We start from the raw sequence: 8435 nt of genomic DNA, 5'->3' as shown, positions 1-8435 counted from the left end.
GTGTCCTTGAACAAAGAGGGGTCAAAATCAAAAGTAACAGTCAGTATCTGGTGTAAGTACTGCAGTGCAGCTCCTCATAGACTGCACCAGATTTTCAAGTTCTTGCTGTGAGATGTTACCCCACTCTTCCACCAAGGCACCTGCAAGTTCCCGGACATTTCTGGGGGGAATGGCCTTAGCCCTCACCCTCCGATCCAACAGGTCCCAGATGTGCTCAATGGGATTGCGATCCGGGCTCTTTGCTGGCCATGGCAGAACACTGACATTCCTGTCTTGCAGGAAATCACACACAGAACGAGCAGTATGGCTGGTGGCATTGTCATGCTGGAGAGTCATGTCAGGATGAGCCTGCAGGAAGGGTACCACATGAGGTAGGAGGATGTCATCCCTGTAACGCACAGCGTTGAGATTGCCTGTAATCACAACAAGCTCAGTCCGATGATGCTGTTACGAATCCCTTTGGCCCTGCAGTCTAGGGGGGATGGCAACAAGACCGTAACATAAATCATGCAAATTATAATAGTGATAAACAGTGAGAACCAATAACCACAGACAACTACAATCTACCGTCAAACTCTAATGGTTTATTTATAAACACACGGTAATGGGGTGTGAGAAAAGGGGCTGAGCTGGACCCAAGCAAAGAAACAATAAGCCAAAAACACCCCAAAGCTAGACTAGCCTATTTCAAAAACAGTTAGCTAACTAACCAAAAATACAGAGGGTGGTCCGCCCAGTTCTAACTAGGGTACTTAGACACAGTATTGCTATGGGTAATGTATGCCCATGGGCGACTTGTCTTGGTACCCCCTTTTCCCAACAAACAAACAAACAACAAAACAATACTCACAGGATTACCGGACAAATGTGACATGCAGTTGCAAAAACAAAAGAGATCAATACAGAGATAGCGAGAGAGAGAGACACACAGAGAGAGAGAGAGAGAGAGAGAGAGAATGAACACAAAGATTGATCTCAGATTGAGAATGAGCTTGCGAGATAATGAGCTGGGGAGAAAACAACTGACTGGGTTTTTAAACCAAGGGAAAGGGGCTGTGATTGGGTGAGGAAAGGGGAGCAGGTGTCTTCTGATTGGGGACTGGTTGGTGGTGACTGATTGGGGAGTGATGATTGTCACCTGTGAGGAGGAGAAGGAGAGAAAAGAAACACAGGATACACACTTGTATCCGTAACACTCCCACCCTTAAAAGAGCAACCCCAGGGGGGATTGCGAACAAAGTATTTACTATAAGTCCCCACAATATCAACAAACAAAATCAATCTTTAAAAAAAAACAGTCTTCACAGCACTAAGGTAGCTAACACCGCAGCACTAAGGTAGCTAACACCGCAGCACTAAGGTAGCTAATACCGTGGGGTGTGTCCAAACACAAGGTCAGCAGGGCTGAACCCTAAGGATTCTTGTATTGTTTCCCTAATAGCAAATAGGACAAAGGGCACCCCCTCATCCCAATCAGTACTGGTTTCCATGCAATACTTGCGTAGCATTGCCTTCAGCGTCTGATGCCAGCGTTCGAGAGCCCCTTGACTCTCTGGATGATACGGACTGGAGACCTGATGGGAAATACACAGTGTCTTTAACACACTAGAGAACAGCTTTGACATAAAGTTGGATCCCTGGTCAGTTTGGATTACTTTAGGGAGTCCAAACGTAGAGAAGAACTTCACTAGTGCCTTCACCACAGTCTTAGCCGTTATTGTACGTAGAGGAATAGCCTCTGGGTATCGAGTAGCACTGCACATTATTGTTAGTAAGAACTGGTTACCTGACCTGGTTTTCGGCAACGGACCTACACAATCAATTATCACTTTTTCAAACGGTTCCCCCACCACAGGAATCGGGCAGAGCGGCGCACGTGGAACTGTTTGATTCACTTTCCCAGTGAGTTGACATACGTGGCATGTCTTACAGAATTGGACAACGTCAGACTTCAAACCTGGCCAAAAAAAATGCCGAAGGACTCGGTTATAAGTCTTCGTGATCCCTAAGTGTCCGGACCACGCCTGGTCATGGGCGAGTGACAGCACCTGCTGTCGGAACGGTGTAGGAACAACCACTTGACACACTTCACTCCAGTCACTAACAGTGTCCTGAGCTGCCCATTTACGCATCAAAACTCCTGATTCCATAAAGTAGGCAGTTTCTTTAGTTGTAGCTTCCTCAATGGGAATTACCGAAGCAAAACACTTGCGAAGACTGATGTCTCCCTTTTGACATTCAATCACCTTCTCGGGGGTGACAGTCAAAAGAATGTCATGTAATTGGGGCGCGATTTCACTTCCCCTGGGCTGTTTGTCAGAGGTGATCAGCTTCTTAGAGGTAGTACACAACCTATCCTCTTGATCATCTTCTTTAAACAAAACAGTGTTTGACAAATCTATCACGTCACCCATTTGTCTTGCCTGAGCACGAGTGACAGCACAAGCGGGGAACACATGGGGATAACTCTGTGCCAACTCATTGGAGAGAGAGTGGTCACTTTTATCCAACACTTCCAATACGGGTACTACCTTTCCTCCAGCAATATCGTTACCCATTATAAAGGTCAAACCTTTTACTGGCAACATAGGACGTACCCCTACTCTGAATATTCCACTGATTAACTCAGAGTGTACATTCACAAAGTGCAACGGCACTGGGACAAAACCCATTTCAATACCCTGAACTAACACACTGGAACCACAGTATGTATTGTCGGATAAGGGCAACACATCAGACAATATGAATGACTGCGCCGCACCAGTATCTCTAAGGATTTTAACCGGGCGCTGAGATGCTTCGTCATTCGCTATGGACACAAACCCCTCAAAAATGAACGGTTCGTAACTGCGGTCGGGTACTGAGACTTTCAAACTACATTTACCCTGAGGCACTTGTTTCATTTCAGACCGCACAACAGTACGAATTAGCCCAACACCTGTTGGCGGCTTGGCATGAATAGGCATCCCTTGTTTGCGTTTCAGTAGGAAGCAAACATTAATCACATGTCCCATTTTATGACAATAGAAACAGGGACGCTCATTTTTCTGGCGTGCTTGATATACTGCTGGCCGACTAGGACTAAAAGTAGGCAACTCAGCAGCTCTACTCTCAGTATGAGCCGAAAACACACTCTTGTGCGTCAACACAAACTCGTCTGCCAACACAGATGCTTCTGACAGGGAGGATACTTTCTGTTCATTTAGGTATACTACAATGCATTCGGGTAAACAATTTTTGAACTCTTCCAACAAAATTAACTCCCGGAGAGAGTTGAAATCAGTTACCTTACTAGCAGCATGCCATTTATCAAACAGATTTCCCTTGTCTCTAGCAAATTCCACATAAGTCTTACTAGGAGACTTTCTATGAGACCTAAATCTCTGTCGGTATGCCTCAGGCACAAGCTCATAAGCGCGAAGAACGGTAGCTTTGACCACTTCATAGTTCAAACTATCTTCCAGAGGTAGCGCTGACAAAACCTCTTGGGCTTTACCAGTTAATTTACACTGAAGTAATAAGCACCATACTTCTTCAGGCCATTTCAAGGCTACGGCTATTCGCTCAAACACACAAAAATAGGAGTCAACCTCTGACTCTCTAAACAAAGGTACTAAGGCAATCTGCCTACTAATGTCAAAATTGTTGGAAGCTGGTGAGGACGCCTCACTAACAGGCACAGTAGGAACGAAGGCTAGCCTCGCTGTCTCTGTAACAGCTTTGTAGACATTCCTGCAGTCAGCGTGCTAATTGCGTGCTCCCTCAACTTCAGACATCTGTGGCATTGTGTTGTGTGACAAAACTGCACATTTTAAAGTGGTGACCTTGTATTGTCCCCAGCAGCACAAGGTGCACCTGTGTAATGATCATGCTGTTTAATGATCTTGATATGCAACACCTATCAGGTGGATGGATTACCTTGGCAAAGGATAAATGCTCACTAACATGGATGTAAACAAATTTGTATCAGGTGTTGTTTTGTGTATCAATTCATAAACCATGTGCCATGGAATTGGCACATCAAAAATCTAGAGGTATCTGTGTATCAATCCACCGCATCCACCGATGTTGCACTTCCGCATCTGCGGTGAAAGGTGACACATCTAGAGTGATGTTTGTCAGACCATGAAACATCCTGAAAATCGGTCTTCTCACAAAATCAGCTGTAGCGTCCGAACGGTTTAGCCGACAAATTCTTATGACCACTCTATGGAAAAATGAGACTCTCACTAACAAGATGGTGTGCTCTCTACGACCCCCCCACAGGCGTCTGAAGTCGGTACAGCCGATCTGCCAACTTCTGTCTGTAGCGTCCGAACAGTTTGGGCTACACACTAACCTGATCTTTCTTATATCTCTCATCTGTTGTTCCATGTAGTGAATCTGTTATTCAATGCATTTGTATTGGTTATTAGCAGTAAGGACAATTTTTTTTAAATCAAAAACATTTTAGATATCTTTTTTTATACTTTAAGGGGTCTTAAAATTCTAAATTAAATAGTAAAATGATTCTTGTTATGACCTTCTGAAAATAATTCCATATACCTTAATAGACTGTTATGGGTTTTAATGCGGGGCCGACAGACAAGTTCCTACGACTTCCACTTGCCTCCTCCATTTTTGTTGTAATTCTGATAGAGCAGACATTTCCATATATTTTTGTTAGCTGCATGTGTGACATACAGTTGAAGTCAGTTTACATACACCTCAGCCAAATATATTTAAACTCAGTTTTTCACCATTCCTGACATTTAATCCAAGTAAAAATTCCCTGTCTTTCAGTTAGGATCACCACTTTATTTTAAGAATGTGAAATGTCAGAATAATGGTGGAGAGAATGATTTATTTCAGCTTTCATTTCTTTCTTTCTTTCAACTTTGGATTTATGCTTGGGGTCGTTGTCCACTTGGAGGACCCATTTGTGACCAAGCTTTAACTTCCTGACTGATGTCTTGAGATGTTGCTTCAGTATAGCCACATAATTTTCCTGCCTCCTGATGCCATCTGTTTTGACCATCGTGAAGTGTACCAGTCCCTCCTGCAGCAAAGCACCCCCACAACATGATGCCGCCACCCCCGTGCTTCACGGTTGGGATGGTGTTCTTCGACTTGCAAGCTTCCCCCTTTTTCCTCCAAACATAACGATGGTCATTATGGCCAAACAGTTCTATTTTTGTTTCATCAGTCATTTCTACAAAAAGTGCAATCTTTGTCCCCATGTGCAGTTGCAAACCGTAGTCTGGATTTTTTATGGCTGTTTGGAGCTGTGGCTTCTTCCTTGGTGAGCTGCCTTTCAGGTTTTGTTGATATAGGACTTGTTTTACTGTGGATATAGTTACTTTCGTACCTGTTTCATCCAGCATCTTCACAAGGTCCTTTGCTGTTTTTCTGGGATTGATTTGCACTTTTCACACCAAAGTACGTTAATCTCTAGGAGACAGAACGCATCTCCTTCCTGAGCAGTACGACAGCTGCCTGGTCCCATGGTGTTTATACTTGCGTACTATTGTTTGTACAGATGAACGTGGTACCTTCAGGTGTTTGGACATTTCTCCCAAGGATGAACCAGACTTGTGGAGGTCTACAATTGTTTTTCTGAGGTCTTGGCTGATTTCTTTCGATTTTTCCATGATGTCAAGCAACGAGGCACTGAGTTTGAAGGTAGGCGTTTAAATACATCCACAGGTACACCTCCAATTGACTCAAATTATGTCAATTAGCCTGTCAGAAGCTTCTAAAGCCATGACATCATTTTCTGGAATTCTCCAAGCTGTTTAAAGGCACAGTCACCTTAATGTATGTAAACTTCTGACTCATTGGAATTGTGATACAGTGAATGAAAAGTGAAATAATCTGTCTGTAAACAATTGTTGGAAAAATTACTTGTGTCATGCACAAAGTAGATGTCCTAACCGACTTGCCAAAACTATAGTTTGTTAACAAGAAATTTGTGGAGTGGTTGAAAAACGAGTTTTAATAACTCCAACCTAAGTGTATGTAAACTTCCGACTTCAACTCCACCGATCCTATTTTATAATATGCTACATGACCAAAATGTTGTGGATACCCACTCATCGAACATCTCATTCTAAAATCATGGGCATTAATATGGAGTTGGTCCCCTCTTTGCTGCTGTAACAGCCTCCACTCTCCTGGGAAGGCTTTCCACTAGATGTTGGAACATTGCTGCGGGGACTTAGTGAGGTCGGGGACTAATGTTGGGCAATTAGGCCTGGCTCACCGTCAGCATTCCATTTCATCCCAGGGGTGTTTGATGGGGTTGAGGTCAGGGCTGTGCAGGCCAGTCAAGTTGACATTTTAGTCATTTAGCAGACGCTCTTATCCAGAGTGACTTACAGTAGTGAATGCATACATTTTTTTTACATACTGGTCCCCCGTGGGAATCGAACCCACAACCCTGGCGTTGCAAACACCATGCTCTACCAACTGAGACACACGGGACCACCAATTTCTTCCACACCGATCTAGACAAACCTTTTCTGTGTGGACTTTGTGTGAAGTTTTGTGTGAAGTTTTCAACAAGCATGTCTATTCTGGGCTCAGTATTTGACAGGGCAGCACTGAGGTCATGCTCAGCATTGAGACTGTTTCTGTTTCTGCATCTTGCTTCAATCAGTTTGTTCCAGTTCAGAATACAAATGATTACTTATATTTTAACGTCAACAGTTCCAACCTAGACTAGTTTAACAATCATTTCTACAGTAAGATGTACAGTAGTCCCGATCATTTTTCATCTTCATCTGTACTGTTTCTAAGGGATGCACTATCAGTAACTAGCTAGCTTGCTTTGGCTAATGTTAGCTATTAGCTGTGTACAAGGCCAGAGGATTGTTTGAAAGAGAAACTCACATCTACTACTATGAGAGTTAGTACTTACTTCTGCTTATCATTGCCTGTTATAAAATTACAACAATGCCTTGCTAGCTGATTTACTGTTCACTGTCAAAGCACTGTTTCCTGAAGCATTCTGCCCTGTTCTAAAATAACTCCCTGGGTTTACCATCATGCTGTGGATGTTTGGTCAGGACGTGCCGTTTTATTAATTTGTTCGTTTTGAGAGACTCATTACTTAGCACTTCCCCGCACAAAACACATTGTGGACGCTCCTCGTTATTTCTCAAAGTTTGTATGAAAGAGAGAGAAACTGATCCCTGCATTTGCGTTTCATGACAATTTAGCTCAGTCAGAACTTGTGGCTAGCATGAGTACATTTGATGACAGTGATGAGTGATGGCGAGTGGGAATGACAAGTCAGTGGCTGACAGTACATCATCTGCTCCTAAATGACAGTTTTGTATCGTGTGTGTCGCGGAGTGATCTTCAAGAAAACTGCAGAAAAAATATCAGGTGAACCACGAAGCACACGGGCATCTCCCACTCATGCAGCTGCCAAACTGAGCAGAGACCGCTGCTATGTAGAGAGCGTAGATGCACTTGGCCAAATCAGTTCCAGTAATTAATGAAATAATTACAAATTTACTCTGACACATCGCGACACACCTTTAACAGGTCAGTGAATCGCGACCCATACTTTAAGAAAGGCTGGTCTAGAATGTCGTATGCTGTGGGCTATACAGGGCCTTGTCTCAGGATGGTAAGTTGGTGGATGAAGATATCCCTCTAGTGGTGTGGGGGCTGTGCTTTGGCAAAGTGGGTGGGGTTATATCCTGCCTGTTTGGCCCTGTCCGGGGGTATCGTCGGATGGGGCCACAGTGTCTCCTGACCCCTCCTGTCTCAGCCTCCAGTATTTATGCTGCAGTAGTTTATGTGTCGGGGGGCTAGGGTCAGTCTGTTATATCTGGAGTATTTCTCCTGTCTTATCCGGTGTCCTGTGTGAATTTAAGTATGCTCTCTCTAATTCTCTCTTTCTTTCTCTCTCTCTCTCGGAGGACCTGAGCCCTAGGACCATGCCTCAGGACTACCTGGCATGATGGCTCCTTGCTGTCCCCAGTACACCTGGCTGTGCTGCTGCTCCAGTTTCAACTGTTCTGCCTGTGGCTATGGAACCCTGACCTGTTCACCGGACATGCTACCTGTCCCAGACCTGCTGTTTTCAACTCTCTAGAGACAGCAGGAGCAGTAGAGATACTCTCAATGATCGGCTATGAAAAGCCAACTGACATTTACTCTTGAGGTGCTGACTTGTTGCACCCTCGACAACTACTATGATTATTATTATTTGACCATGCTGGTCATTTATGAACATTTGAACATCTTGGCCATGTTCTGTTATAATCTCCACCCGGCACAGCCAAAAGAGGACTGGCCATCCCTCATAGCCTGGTTCCTCTCTAGGTTTCTTCCTAGGTTTTGGCCTTTCTAGGGAGTTTTTCCTAGCCACCGTGCTTCTACACCTGCATTACTTGCTGTTTGGGGTTTTAGGCTGGGTTTCTGTACAGCACTTTGAGATATCA

This window comes from Salmo trutta, chromosome 2, assembly GCF_901001165.1.
Source record: "Salmo trutta chromosome 2, fSalTru1.1, whole genome shotgun sequence".
NCBI lineage: Eukaryota > Metazoa > Chordata > Actinopteri > Salmoniformes > Salmonidae > Salmo > Salmo trutta.
The sequence above is the reverse complement of the archived record's forward strand: the minus strand, read 5'-3'. Positions refer to the sequence as shown.